Source organism: Silene latifolia, chromosome 11 (genome assembly GCF_048544455.1).
Source record: "Silene latifolia isolate original U9 population chromosome 11, ASM4854445v1, whole genome shotgun sequence".
NCBI lineage: Eukaryota > Viridiplantae > Streptophyta > Magnoliopsida > Caryophyllales > Caryophyllaceae > Silene > Silene latifolia.
This window is the reverse complement of record NC_133536.1, coordinates 165,841,370-165,857,603: the sequence shown is the minus strand read 5'-3', so window position 1 is coordinate 165,857,603 and position 16,234 is coordinate 165,841,370. Positions and strand designations below refer to the sequence as shown.

The window sequence follows — 16,234 nt, the reverse complement described above, 5'->3', positions numbered from 1 at the left end:
CGTATTTTTAGTGACTTGAACAGTTCAAGAGACGACACCTTGCAAAAGGTAGAAGAATTTAAACCTTTGAGAAATGAGTTGCTCCCTGTGTTTGTTGATGAAAGACGGGTAAGAAAAGAGCAATTAGAGGAGGAAAAAAGAAAGAAAAGGGGGAAAGGGAAGAGTACTGGAAAAGGAAAAGGAAAAGCAATGAAAACAGTGGAACCGTCAACACCATCACCAGCAAAATAGGCGACAAAAGACAATGCTGTGTCATTGAGTTTGTGGACATTCAACCAAATAACATTGAGTTTACCAACCCTTTTGCAAGAGATGGAGAGGACAACCCAATACAAAAACCACCACAAAATCAACCCACAATGCCAAAATTTTCATCACATTCCGTACCAATCGAGGAGAACCTACCAAATGGTACTCCTACACCACCACATTTAACCGGTAATTTCATTGCTAAATCCGCATTTATACAATTAGTTGAGAGAAGTCAATTTGCAGGGATGCCTAGTGAAGACCCTCACTCACATATGGAGACTTTTTGTGACTATTGTGATGCAATTTCTTAAACCGGAGTTACTCAAGACGAAATCCGATGGGTATTGTTTTCTTTTTCTTTTTGGTACCGCAAAGCAATGGTTGAAGAGCCTAGACAAGGCTACCCTTGGTATTGATTCATGGAAGAAGTTAACACTTGCCTTCTACTAGAAATTCTATCCTCCGGAGAAGACTAACATGTTGAGAGCCCAAATCACCGGATTCAAACAAAGGGATGATGAGTCATTGTATGAAGCATGGGAGAGATTTAAGGACACTTGTCATCCTTGTCCACACCATGGGCTTAGCGAGTGGTTCCTTGTGCAACAATTTTAGAACAGTTTATATGAATACTCCCGCAACATTCTCAATATGGGATCCAATGGTATGTTTACCAAAGTTGATGACAATCAAACATGGGCCAAAATTGAAGAGATGGCAGTTCATAGTTCCCAATATAGTAGGCCTCGAAAGGCCACTAGAGGAGGAAAGCATGAGGTAGATTTAAACACACAATTGGGTGCTCAACTAAGTACTCATATTGACACCATCAATTTGAAGTTTGAGAAGGCCATGGCTAAGCTTGATGAGGCCTCCAAATCACCTAAACAACATGTCAATGCTATGGTAGAATCATCCTCAATTCCATGTGGAGTATGTGAAAGTTGTGGGACTTTGGGGCATGACCAAAATGAATGTAGGGGAACAAGTGAATGCTTTCCAAGCATACAAGAGTTGTAGCCCTTATTCAAACTATTACAATGATAATACCAAATTCCATTCAAATCTTTCATACAAAAGCCAAAATGTTCAAAACCCTCAACCAACATACACCCCACCTCCAATGAGAAATCAAGCTCAAAGACCCTTTTACAACCGAAGCCAAGGTTATCAAAATGAACATTCTTACAATCAATCCAATGACCAAAGCTTTGATGTTCAAAAAGTGGTCCTTCAAATGCAAAAGAACCAACAAGAACTCTTCACCAAAATGCAAAAAGATAGCCAAGCCAAAGACATTACCATCAACAACATACAAGCCCACACCAAGATGTTAGAAACCCAAATGACTCAATTAGCATCTTCTAGCTCTCAAAGACAAAAGGGGTAATTACCACCTCAAAGTAATCCCCCAAGACATGAGTCGGTTAGTGTCATCCATTTGAGGAGTGGTACAAGGTATGAAGGGCCGAAAAAGCCAATTGATGATGACATTGTGAATGCTAGTAACATGCAAAGAGTTATGGAGAACGCTAAGGTGGTAGATCCTACCACCAATGAAGTTTCAAAGAAGAAGAATGAAGATAAGGTTAAGGAAAAAGAGCCTATTGTGATTAGACTTCCATTCCCAAGTCATCAAGCTAAGATTAAGTTTGATGAACAACTTGGAAAGTTTATGGAAATTGTGAAGAACTTAGAAGTTTCAATCCCATTCACGGAATTGATCAACCATGTTTCGGCCTATGCAAAATACATGAAAGACATTCTTACTAAGAAGAAATCCATCTGGAAGCTAGAGACTATTGCCTTTACCAAAGTGAGTAATGCTATTATCAAGGAAGTTCACCTCCAAAACTCAAAGATCCGGGAAGTTTCTCTATTCCATGCACCATTGGCGACACTATAATCAACAAAGCATTATGTGACCTTGGAGTAAGTGTAAGTGTCATGCCATATTCGGTATGCAAGAGGATAGGAATGGGAGAACTCAAATGCACCAATATTACTCTTCAAATGGCGGATCGATCAACAAAGATACCTTTAGGGGTATGGGAAGATGTGCCCGTGAGAATTGGCAAGTTCTTCATCCCGGTAGACTTTATCATTGTAGACATGGAGGAGGATTCCAACATTACTCTCATCTTAGGAAGACCTTTCATGCACACCGCGGGAGCGGTAATTGATGTAAAACATGGAGAGCTCATACTTGAAGTAGGACATGAGACAATCACTTTCAACCATGACAAAACAATGAGAGCTCCCCGACTCCATGAGCCATGTTTCAAGATTGATCATTATAGCCGAGAAAGTGATAGAAAGAAGTTAGCATTTCTATGCAAAGATCAAGCTATGGGTAAAGAATCACCACCCATATGGAAGAAGAAAGTGGACAACCCTCAAGTAGCTCTATCTGGAGAGCAAGGAAATTTCAACAACAATGAGAGCTTGAATGGCTCACCACCAATCATGACAAGTAAGGAAGAAGGCCTCATTGGCCATGACAACAAGGAATAAGAATTGCTCTTGTCAACTCATGACATAATTGGGGAGCAAGCTTGTGAAGTTTGTGGTTTATGTGATGACAAATTTGAAGGATTAGTCAATCCTTATATTGGCAATGCTATGACCTTAGACCAAGGCTTAGTTGATCCTTGCAGTCATCTTGACATGGGTCATCACCATAATGAAGAACACAATGTGCAAAGGTCTATAAAAGATCTTTATGATGAAAATGAACAAGCCTTTGACTACTTCTACAAGGTGTTGAGAAACATCAACAACACCTTGGCTATGCCCCCTTGACATCTCATCCAAGAATTAGAGTTTGGTGGAATCCTCCCTAAACCACCATTTGTAAATATTCTAACCCCTTAACTCGCATTTTATTTCTTGTATTGCATTTTTGTCATTTTTTTGGATTTACATTTTTGTGCTTTGATCAAGATTTTTGATATGAGAGAAAGTGAGGGAGGTGTTTTAACGTGTTTTGATGTGTAGTGTTTGATTTAGTGTGGGGATAGCAATTGCCTAGGCTATCCGAGCCTTCGTAGTGCACCCGCAACAATGAACAAAGGAAACAAGGAAAGAATGATGGGGGAAATGAAGATCCCCACGGATGGAACTGACCCCGTGGGAGCAGAAGGGAATCCGCTCGAGCTGGATATGACCCGAGCGTCCCAGAGAAGCATCCGAGCGTCCTCGCTCTAGGACGCGGGTCTTGGGAGTGATGGAATTGAAGAAAGGGGCCTGTTACAAAATCTGAGCAGATCACATTTAGGACGCTCGTCCCAGGCTACAATCCGCTCGTCTTGAGAGCAATCTGCGCGTCCTGGTGATGTGACTCATTTTAAAGCATATTTAGTCCCCGAATTAGCCTCGTTCCTATGCTTTTTAGTGCATAATTGGGTCATTTACTATCTTCAGTCTTTCGTTTTGCATATTCTTTGAGGTTTTGTTTCCTTGGTAGGAGAGGAGTGCAAACCTTGCATTTTCATGGCAAAATGGAGCTAAATTGATCGAATCTAATGACCAAGTGTAGATACCTCATTTCTGCACCTCCCGCAAGCCACCCGGTGATATTTGGGCCGCATGTTTGGTACGCGGAACGATTTATGACAGTTCGTAAGTTTATCATCAAGTGATAGCTCAAACACTTGTGTCTACCTCATAGTTGTCATCTACGCGCCGATACGGTCATTTTGGCTGTAATTAGAGTACATTTGGAGTCCGGGTCAAAAACGTCTTCGTTTTCTAATAACCGTTTTAAAATGCCGAGTCGGAATATTCTGGAATGTTCCGGATACTTATATTCCATATTTTCAATCTTTTAATCTCTTTTGCAAATTATATCCCAAAATATTATATAAAATATTAAGAAAATTGAGATCAAACCGCAATTCCATAATAGAAACGCGGAAATCTTTCTTCCACAGGAGGAAACCACTTGGGAAAGGACGCAGCAGGTGCTGCGCCTCTTCCAAGAGACGCAGTAGCTGCTGCGCCTCTTCCCCAGTTCCTTTCTGCTAGTTTTCAAATCTTTTCGAGATTCACTTCCAAAGTTTCTCCGAAACTCTAATGCCTCCGTGTGATTAGTATAAATAGAGACCTTCGGTCCTCATATTTCTCGCGCGAGTGTCCGCCCTTCTCTACTCCCTTTGCATTCTAAGACCACGCTTTTGCTTTTTGGCGTCTACGTGCTTGAACTTTCGACCACGTAAGCTCGGATCCTTATGAGTAAGCCTCGTTTTGCATGACCGACCAATTTGACCAACTCCACATCAATCAACTTAATCAATTTTGTTCGTTTTCCTCTTAGAGGCACTTTCGTTGTACATTCGAGTCGAGCATCACTAAACGTTAACTTAGTCAATCTCGTTTCGTCAAACATGTAAGTCTGAGGGTGTAAATCCCATCTTTTATTATTGTACTTTGTTTTTGTAATCATTATTGTAAGGTTTACGTCGAAAGTATATTCAAAACCGATTTACAAAACCTTTATTCAAACCTTTTTTACGGATTAACGGGAGACAGACGTCGAGAAGGAGCGTAGCAACTGCTGCGCCTCTTCGAAGGTACGCAGCATCTGCTGCGCCTCTTCCTGAGGCTGCCGCAGTTCCTGCTCTCCTTCTTCTTTCTTCGTCTTCTGTTATTTTCGTCTGTTATTTCTTATTTCGTCTTTGTTTGTTCGTATTTCATTCGTATATTAATCTTGGCATATAATATCATTAATAATTTATCATCATTAAATTCCTGACTTAAAATCCCTTATAATTCATATTTGCGGGTTTTCGTCATTAAAATCAATTCGGGTTTTTAGAGGTTCGATTCATCAATGTTGAGTCTCTGAAATCCATCTTTGGTATATTTGCATCTGTTATTTATCATTATCGTCACAAGTTCGTCATTAATAATCTAGTTAACATAATAATTTGTTTTAGTTTATTTAATTCATTATTAATCTTATCATTAGTCTTGTAATTAATATGTTCTAATTAGCCCTTATTCTGTTTTATTATTTTTATGACCAATTCACATGTAAATAATATGTTAAATCACTTCTATCCGGGTCAAATATTATAATCGAGCATTAAACTCACCAATGGATATTAACAACATGCAGTTCCGGCTTCACAACCAGAATTCAGGTCAGGAACAGACGCAGTAACTGCTGCGCCTCTTCCAAAGGACGCAGCTCTGCTGCGCCTGTTCCGCGGGTTGAGTTCTGTCTCTGAACTCCCGTTTCTGTCTTGACCTAGTTTATTAATTACGTATTAATTAACTATTACCCGTATTGTCACCTAATAATCTGTTCGTTAATTTGTTTATTCTTTATTTTCTAAAACCATCCGTTTTAAATGTATTTTCGACGTAGATCGATTAACTCGTTGTAATTATTATAATTTTCAATTATTGTATTTATTTCTTTATCATATTGTTTGTATGCTTTCACATGCAATTAACCTAAATCTCTACCTCGACATAATGGATGTAAAATTACGTGTCTATCGACTTAGTCTAAACTCACATGGTAGGATTAATCTAATGGATGTTGCATTGCATGCATATAATCGACAACATATCGAGTATAAATAACTTCCCTAATCATTAGTAGAGGCCGCTATCGAGGCGGGCGGGATTAGGTGTTCGATCAAAAGAGCCTTCTAATACGTACCCTCACCCCTTACTCCAGATCTCTGTGAACATCCGTGTTCATTGGCATCCACGAGAGTCATTCTAGACATAGAATGCTAAGGGTAACGAGTTCTTGATGTTCATGTCACTACTTTGTGTCTTGACATGGCACGAGGTATTTGAACGGTTTTCAATTTTCCACAATAAATTGGTGGCGACTCCACAAATGCAAAGCTTGCTCGCTTTTCCTCCCGAGCGACCCCCGTGGGCCCGCGTCCACAGTTTGGCGACTCCGCTGGGGATTAATACACTTACGTGTAGCTAGGGTGAAACTTGAACAAGGTTAGGGAATAGTTTATACAAGACAGTTGCTGGTTTTCATAACTCGGTCTTCCTAGATCGTTTATTCGGCCTTCCTAAGGCCCAGCCCAACCCATTCGACCAATCGTCCCGTCTAGACGGTCCAAATTCTTATTTGGGCCTAAGGATGGATAGCGATTGACGTCAACCATACCATGATGCTTACTCCTGTTTGTATCAAGGACTTTCACTACTTAGGGAAATGGACTAGGAATAGGCCTTACTCCTGTTTGGTACGAGCCTCTCCACATACCCCGGGTTTGATTGTTCGGTATGGCAACCCACCCTTTAAACCAAAACCCTTTTAAATGAACTCAGCATCCCGTTATAATGCCCGTATAAATGCTTGTACTATATGTGATCACCATTTTCTAAACGAAACCATGACGAATTTTGTAAAATCAAAATCCCTTTTAAAATAAAAATTTTCGAAAAATAGGCCAATATTAGAGCAAAACTAGCCGAAACTCTGTCCAATTGTCGATTCAAAATTCGTGCCTCAAGGCCCATTTCAAAACCTCACTTCGAGTCCACTCCCTACAACTACACTATAGTTGACTAGGACCAACATTTCCAAACCTTATCATTTCTTCAAACCTCACTTGACACAAGTGGCACACTCCTACTTCACAAGTCAAACCTTTTCTTTGAGTAAGTGTGCTAGAATGGTCGATTGTGTTTTGATTCGTCGTCAATCTCATATCCAGTTTTCAAGATGCCTGGAACTAGTCACGCAAGTGTCAATGGACAACCACCAAATGGTAATGATCTAATTCTAGCCGCGCTCGCTCGTCTCTAAACTAGCCAAGACCAAATGAATAATCGCCTCAACACGATCGAGGGCCGAATTGTCGCTGTAGAAACTAGGTTGCCTCCTGCAGAAAATGAAATACTTCATGATTTTTTGAATGACTTCGCGCATGAAAATCCACCACCTTTTGCGGGAGCATAAGAGGTCAACCCTCCCATAGATCCGACTGCAGCTGAGAAGCGACTCCAATACTTGGAGGAACAACTGATGTTTCTCAAAGGGGATGATATCTGTAGGGAAAACAATCGCAAGTATGAGGCCGTGAGCTCCAAATTGCCAACCAACTTCAACATGATGGATATCCCGAAATTCAAGGGACATGAAAACCCTTTGAACCATATCCGTGCTTTCAAGGATTACATGTCTATCAAAGGCATTAAACCCGAGATGTTCCTAAGGATATTTCCTTTATCTCTCGACACCATTCCTAAACAATGGTTTTGTTCTGTAGAGCACAAGAAAATTGCCGCTTGGGATGATGCTGCGATCGAGTTTGCTAAAAAATATGCGGATAATGCCGAGATCTAAGTCAATATGCGAACCTTAGAGGTTTTTACCCAAAACGATAAAGAAGGCTTCACCGACTTCCTAAGTAGGTGGAGGAAGACTAGTACCCAACTTCTCGAGCGTCCAGATGAAGCTACCCTCGTTGAAAAATTCGTGGACAATTTAAAGCCCATTTATGCAAATCATTTGAGATACCAAAACATTAAGACCTTCAAGGACTTAACCGTACTAGGAACAAGGATCGAAGATGACATCCATAAAGGGCTCTTGTCCAAAATGGTAGGTCGTGGATATCAAGGTTCAACAAGTCGTTCTTACGGCTCTACTAGAAAGACTGATGAGGTTAACCTTCTCGAACCATCAAAGAAGAGTATCCCACAAAGAAAGTTCACAAATATTGGGGATACCTACTCCAATGCTCTGAAGAGATTGATGAAACAGGCTAAGTTTCAACCCATAGGCCCTACACCTGAACCAGAAAAGAAATCCAAATCCTGGGACGAGAATTCGTACTGCGAATATCATAGAGGTAAGGAACACGATACAGAAAAATGTTACAAGCTAAAACATGTGCTTCATGACATGATTGAAGACGGTCGCCTACAAATACCACCTGGAGGTAAACCTAACAATACTCAGAATCCTCTTGGAGTTCTGATGATTACAAGTGAAGAATCTACCTTAGATTGTTCACATCTCATTTCTCTAGTCGAAAATGAGATCTATGCAATAGAAGAAGAAGGGACCTACTCTACCACTTCCCCTACCATCACCGACTTTATAGAATGGGCAAAGAGTGTGAATAGGCAAATCTCAGAATTAGAAAGTGTAGTGGCAACCCTACGTGATCCAAATGCAACACCCAAAGAACGTGCGCCACTAAATCTCCTTCAAAATGCTATAATGCAAGAATTAATAGCCGTGGTTGATGGACTAATCGACCAAATCATCCAATTGGAGGCCGAAATCATGAGATTGAGAGAACTTGCTACTGTCAATGGAGTATGGGCCGACGGTGATGAGGATGAATACCTCACTAAACACTACCTAGTTAAAGTCAGTGAGAAAATAGTCCAAAACAGTGAGGATCAAGATGTGGACCATCTTACTCGTTTAGGGCGTCCATACCAAAATGTTTCTCAAAATGGGCCCATAGCCAATGGTCCAATCACCAATACCAACGTTGTCACGCCAAATGATAACGAAGATACCTCTACTGACCATTTGCTAAAGAAACTACAGAAGACAAAGGCTGATCTTTCAGTCTGGCAACTAGTTACAAGCTCGTTCCCACATCACCAAGCATTACTGCAAGCCTTGGCCAAACTAAATGTGGCACTTAACTCCACACCCGATGACGTGGTCAACTTGGTCTTCCAAGAGTCACCTAAGCTAAGTAACCCTGTTACTTTCTCGGATGAAGATTTACCACCTTTTGGCGCTAATCACAACTTGGCTCTTTACATCACTGTCATTTGCTTGAAGAAGAATGTGCCAATGACTTTGGTAGATGATGGCTCGGCAGTCAACGTCATACCATTAAAAATGGCATACAAATTTGGTATGAAAGAGTCGGATTGGACCCCTACCAACCAAGGTGTTCGCGCATATGATGGTACACGACGAAAAGTGGTAGGACTAGTTAACCTTACCATAGCCACATGGCCGATTGAACGAAAGGTTAACTTCCAAATAGTGGATATTGAAGCATCCTTTAATATACATCTGGGAAGACCTTGGATTCACGCTTCCAAAGCAGTAACATACACCCTCCACCAGAAAATCAAGATCCCACTAGATGGTAAAGTGGTGACGATCACTTCGTCACCCATCAAAGCGGTAATAGAAAAGAGATCAAGTAACCAAGTACTCGCGGATCCAGTACATGAACTTGGGGGCTTTCATAGCATAAGCGTCATAGAAAGAGAGTTGGCACCCTTGTACTTCAATCCTTACTCCAATTTAGTGGTCAACCACATACTCAAATCTGAGGGATACTTCCCGGGAATGCCTTTGAATCCTATCCGAAGAAACACCTTTGCACCCTACAAAGAAGGCAATTCATAAAGGATACCACTAGGACTAGGATATAAACCCACCAAGGAGGAAGCCCTAGAAATGCTCACTCAATTCCAAAACCGTAAGAACGTGGGAATCCAAATGCGACCCTACCTCTCTACTCTAAATGGATAGTTCGTTAGAGAGGGAAGCCAAGAACTCTTCTATGGGTTTCCCGAGCCTTGGCACTACATAGGAAAGCAATTGGCTGGAATCGAGATCTTTCACGATTGCTACTTTATTCCCACAGAAATGGTTTGTACCGTCGAAACTCGTCAAGCACCTTGTTTAGACGAACAAGCTGCTAGGTTACTGTTCGGAGAAGATCGATTTGTTAGAGCCGCGTAGGATGAGATCATTACCTTGACACTTACAGACGATCACTTCAACCCTACCGCATTAATCACAGAAACTAGCTCGAATCAACAGAAAGGATGGAGAAAGTCGATCAAGTGGACAAACAATCAAGGATGACTCTTCAAGCTCACCAATGGAGAAGGAGAGATGTTCAAAGGAGAACCAGAAGATGATGAATTCGAGTCAGAGTCAGAGTCGGAGTCAGAGTCAGAGTCTAGAGAAGTCCCTAGAGAGTCTCCTCCTATCGTCACTCCCACTCCCCTTATTTCTCCTAGCTTAGCATCAAATAGTAACAGTAGTTCGGGAAATGTCCCAACAGCTATCCCTTTACCGCCACTGACTACCGAACAGATGGCTTCTTTGTTTCAACTTTTCTCAAATTTTAAAATGAATAAATCAGGTTCTGCTTACTCTTTGTGTTATTCTGAATGCAATTCTGTTTACGATGATAATGAGGATGACCCAGACCCAGACTCAATCGAAATACCTCCCTACATAGCCAAAGAAATATTAAAAGAGGGGGAAGGGGGATCAGTTATAGAAAACACTGAACCCATCAACGTATGAACCCAACTAGAACCCCAAGAACTTAGGATAGGGACGACCTTGAGCCCCGCCGAGAGGGCCAGTTTCATAGACCTCCTACACGAGTTCAAGGACATTTTTGCTTGGTCCTATAAAGACATGCCAGGGATCGACAGGGATATCGCAGAGCACAGAATCCTAATTAAACCAGGTTTCAAGCCCGTAAAACAGAAGCTTCGTCGAATGAGGACAGAATGGGCTCTTAAGATCAAAGAAGAAGTCGATAAGCAATTCAAAGCCGGGTACATCAAAGTTTCCGAGTATTCTGACTGGGTAGCCAACATAGTACCCGTACCCAAAAAGGATGGGAGAATACGTGTTTGTGTTGATTTCAGAGACTTAAACAAAGCAAGTCCCAAGGATGACTTTCCTCTACCACATATCGACATATTGGTGGATAATACAACAGATCACGCATTGTTATCCTTCATGGACGGATATACAGGGTATAACCAAATCAAGATGGCAATAGAAGATATGCACAAGACCGCCTTCGTAACCCAATGGGGTACCTATTGCTACATGGTTATGCCATTTGGGTTAATCAATGCCGGAGCTACATATCAACGCACCGCAACTACACTTTTACATGACATGATGCATAAAGAAGTTGAGGTATACGTAGATGACATGATTGTCAAGTCCAAGGACAGAGAGGGGCACATTGCGAACCTTCGCAAATTCTTCTCCAGATTACGAAAGTACAACATGAAGCTCAATCCTCAGAAGTGTGCATTCGGGGTAACATCCGGCAAACTTCTGGGATACATTGTAAGCCAACGAGGTATAGAAATAGACCCTTCCAAGATCAAAGCTTTAATCGAAATACCGCAACCTCAAACAGAGAAGGAAGTTAGTGGATTCTTGGGTAAGGTGCAGTACATAAGTCGATTCATATCGAAACTAACCATGATCTGTGAACCTATCTTCAAAAAGCTAAAGAAAACGGATCACACCATGTGGGACGAGGACTGTCAAAAGGCATTCGACCGAATCAAGGAGATACTAGCCAAACCACTAGTGCTCATGCCACTCAAACGAGATCAACATCTTGGTTTATATCTCACGGTAACTGAAACAGCCAAGGGTGCCATGCTGGCCCAAACAGTAGGAAAAGAAGAAAGGGCTATCTACTACCTCAGTAAGAAGTTCTTGGAGTACGAGTGCAAATACACACCACTCGAGAAGACATGCCTCGCTCTTGTGTGGGCAACGAAGAAGCTACGCCATTACATGCTTAGCTACGCCGTTAAAATATACTCCAAAATGGATCTTGTCAAATACATCTTCGAGAAACCCGTTCTCAATGGGCGCCTAGCAAGATGGACTTTGATGCTCTCAGAGTTCGATCTCAAGTATGTGCCTCTGAAAGTTATAAAAGTGCGCGTCGTCGCCGAGTTCTTCGCAGAAAATCTCATCAATGATGCACAAACAATAGACACATGGTCGTTTCCAGATGAGGATATACTCCAAACAGATGTGGACTCCTGGGACCTTTATTTTGATGGAGCGTCGAACTTAAGAGGATTCGGAATAGGAGTGTTGCTCATTTCTCCTAAAGGCGAGCATACACCACTCTCTGTCAAACTCGACTTCGAGTTGACAAACAATGCGGCAGAATATGAGGCTTGCTTCATTGGACTACAAGTAGCAGTAGGTTTAGGCATCAAGAATATTCGGGTACATGGAGATTCATCTTTGATCATCAACCAATTACGGGATCTTGGAAAATTCGGAGTGAAAGCCTAGCACCCTATCAAGCAAGGATATACCAAGTTGCCCAATTCTTTGATCAAGTAACCTACCTAAACTTACCTCGAGAAGAGAATCAATTTGCAGATGCTCTTGCAAAACTTGCATCTTTGATTAACATGCCGGATAATATGGTAGAAATGCCTTTATGCATCGAACGACGGTCAGAACCTGCTTATGTGCACCAAATTACAGATGAAGAAGAAAACCCAGACGAACCTTGGTTCAAAGCAATCCTGAAATTCAAACTCAACGGCTATACACCTACTAGCTTCCCAATACGTCCCCATGCAAGGAGAATTATATAAAAGAAAGCCTCTTGGCATAATCCCGCGCTGCCTTGATAATTCACAGGCACGAAAAGTGATAGAAGAAGTCCATGATGGAGAATGTGGTCCTCACATGAGTGGACCAATGATGGCAAAGAAAATCACGCGTTTAGGATACTATTGGACCACAATGGAATCCGATTGCATCAAGTATGTCAGACATTGTCATAACTGCCAAATTTTCGGAAATGTGCAACATGTCCCTCCTTCATTACTCTACACCATGACATCTCCTTGGCCTTTTTCTTCTTTGGGAATTGACATCATCGGAAAGATCACCCCAGCCGGAACAGGAGGTCACTGTTTTATTTTGGTGGCTATCGATTATTTCACCAAATGGGTAGAAGCGGCTTCTTATACTAGTCTCACAGCCAAGAACATGGCAAAATTTATACAAACCAATATCATCTGTCGATACGGTTGCCCACATGAGATCATCAGTGACAATGGATCCCATTTCCAGGCCGAGACTGAGCAATTGCTAGCCAAATACAAGATCAAACATCACCATTCCTCGCCATATAGACCACAAACTAATGGTGCAGTAGAGGCAACAAACAAAAACGTTGTCACAATCCTCAAGAAAATGATTGACAACTATCGAGATTGGCCAAGAAAGATACCATTTGCCTTGTGGGGATATCGAACATCTTTTAGGACGCCCACTGGGCCACCCATTTCTATTTGACCTACGGCATGGAAGTCGTGCAACCAGTCGAGCTCGAAATACCATCCTTGCGTATTTTACTCGAAAGTCAAATCCCGGAAGCCGATTGGAAGAGAGATAGGTATGAAGAACTCATCCTCCTGGATGAACGTAGATTGCGCGCATTACATAATGTGCAAACGTATCAGGCACGTATCAAACGAGCCTTCAACCAAAGGGTTAAGCCAAGGAACATCAAAGAAGGAGACTTGGTTCTCAAATCAGTTAGAGCTCTTTTACCTGTCAATCCACGAGGAAAGTTTAAACGCAACTAGGCCGGACCGTTTCTGGTCAAATCCATACTTCCGGGAGGTGCAGTTAGGATCACAGACTTAGATGGGAATGAATTTGCCAACCCAACAAACCTCGACCAACTAAAACGTTACTATGCCTAGAATAGGAACAAAATGCGCCTCACATAACCTCACGTGTCGCTCCTGTGGCACGGAATATAAACGGTCCCGGGCCAGCTGAAATAAGCTAATGTCACCTTGCTCTTGCATTTTGACAAATCGTTATCCTCATATCATCAAATAAACTGTATTGTGCTTTAAGAGTAAGTAAAGCTCATGCTTATTTTCTAGCTCATTACAAGCTCTTGCTTAGAATAATTATTCTTTTACATTTACTGGAACTACGCGCAAGGGTTTGATTTTATTTTTAAATGAATACGTAGGCAATCCTTCACAGGATACAACCCATCATTTTTTTAAATGTAAATAGAAGGACATTTGCGTATGCATTTCGAATTCGACAAGAATAATAAAAGAAAATCACAACGGTTTCATAATCAATTAACCTTTTTTATTTCATTTCTTTCCATAATAATAATAATATGCCATATAATAAATAAATACCAAAATAAATAGGCTAGGATTCTAAAAACCCCATCATATAGCAAATAATAATAATAATAAATAATATCAAAGACTTAGGCTATTCTTCCATTTTCCCTTTGCCTTTGTCATTCTTATCATATTTCTTGTCTCGAACACGAGTCGGACGCTCCTGCGCTATCTCAGACCTAATCACCAACGATCTCTCTCGTGGTCTAGCCTTGCCATTCTTATCTACCACCTTTTCCACGACAGGAGAAGTCTTCAGTTTCTTCGATGGATGAACAGCTCGAAATCCGGCGTCTTCCTCTCCCTCGGTCAAGTGCTTCTCTTTCTCCTTCTCTACATCACGAACCTTGTAGTCAACAGGCTCGCGTTTCCTTAGTCTCTCTCGCTCCTCAGGAGTAGTAGCTTTCCTCCACTACAAGTAGGAATCTGATACCCATAGTGCGCTAATAGAAGAGTTTAGGAACCACATGTTTCTTTGAGCCAATTTGAAGGCCTACTCTCTTCGGCTCTCAGTAGTAAGCGCCATGGCGGTCTGAGGAATAGTATCAAGCTTCGGAATTGTTTGCTTCAATCCAACCTGCCTCATCAGCCTCTCTGGGAAGATGCATACCATGAATTCCAAGCCAGGAATGCGCGCAGATTGGGTAGGGTCCAGGGACGATACTCCAGTGACAGATTTGAGATGCCACCATGGTACGGTCCATCTGATCAAGGGACCATCCTCGCTCTTCAGCTTGCTCTCCCAGTAGTTGCAGACTCGGGTAAAGTCCACCATATAAAGCGTGGTCCTCATTACAATTGAGCGAGCATGATAAGCAGGAACATTAACTGGGGGCTCGATCAATCGTAAGCGCTCCATAAGCCAAACCTACCAAAAGCAGATATTAGTATTCAAAAAAAAAGGAAAAAAAAAAACTAAAACAAAAAAAAGAAAGAAAGAAAAATGTGTTATTTTACATGCAAAATGATGGGACTTCCCAAATAAGGAAGGTCGCGGTTGGCTTTCCTGTTATCTAACCCCAACAGGATCTCTCCTAAACATAGGCAAGCTGGGCTCCTACGCAGCTCCATCTGCTCAACTAGGCTCAAATAGCGAGGGTCACCTCTCAAATCCTCATCAACATGCCCTTGAAGGACATAAACATGCAATAGGCAAAACCGGAATGCCCTCCGCCTCGCAACATAGGAGATAGTAGGATCTGCCCTATTTATGAATTGATCAATGAAATCCAGCATTCGGACTCCTTTTGAGGTCACAAGACGGTCAACCTCAGCTCTTATCAATCCAAGTAAATCCCTAAATTTGTTTTTATACCCTTGAGAAGTAGAGGGTATAGCAGGTAAATGTTCCGGGTCCCAACCACCAATTGCAGCAATTTCTTCAGAGAATGGGCAGATATCGCCTCCAGGAAAGGCAAATACGTGATAGTTCGGGTCCCAATACTCGAGACAAGCATCCAAGAACGGTTTAACAACCTTAATTAGCTTCAAGCTCAAAATTGATCCAAAGTTATAGGCACCCATATCATGTTTCTCTACATTTGAGAACTCGTTTGTCCATTCTTTGAGACGGATTTCTAAAGTATTCATGATATATAATTAATTAGAGAATTTTTATGTAATAAGACGGAGAAAGACGGAAGAATTATGTGAATAAAACCACCATCGACGTCTATATTTATACTAAAAGTTGTTTCCTAAAATCTGTCAGGACGGACACACTTAGGAAAGGGCGCAGCACTTGCTGCGCCTCTTCAAAGGGACGCAACTCCTGCTGCGCCTCTTCCTCAGCTGTGCTTCTGTGATTTTCCGCGTTGAATATTTCCTAAATCCTTAAAGCATAATTTCCTATTCGCATGGGTTATTATTTTTGGTAATTTCGTCGAATTACTATATTTCGAGTTTCCTAATTCCACGGGCACGCATTTCAAGGCGCCATCGACATTTTCGTCATTTCAGCACACTTACCCATTTCTTTTTTTAATTTTCTTTTTTGGGGAATCATTTCACCAATTCAATTATTTATTTACAAAACTTAACC

At 41.5% G+C, this 16,234-nt stretch overlaps 1 non-coding gene across 1 annotated transcript; it reads right to left on the bottom strand.

Annotated features, from left to right (window-relative positions):
- Nucleotides 1-729: 729 nt before the first annotated feature.
- Nucleotides 730-836, bottom strand: LOC141615783 (small nucleolar RNA R71). The gene has a single exon (XR_012530184.1). It is a non-coding gene; the product is annotated as a small nucleolar RNA R71 (small nucleolar RNA).
- Between the last annotated feature and the right edge of the window lie 15,398 nt (nt 837-16,234).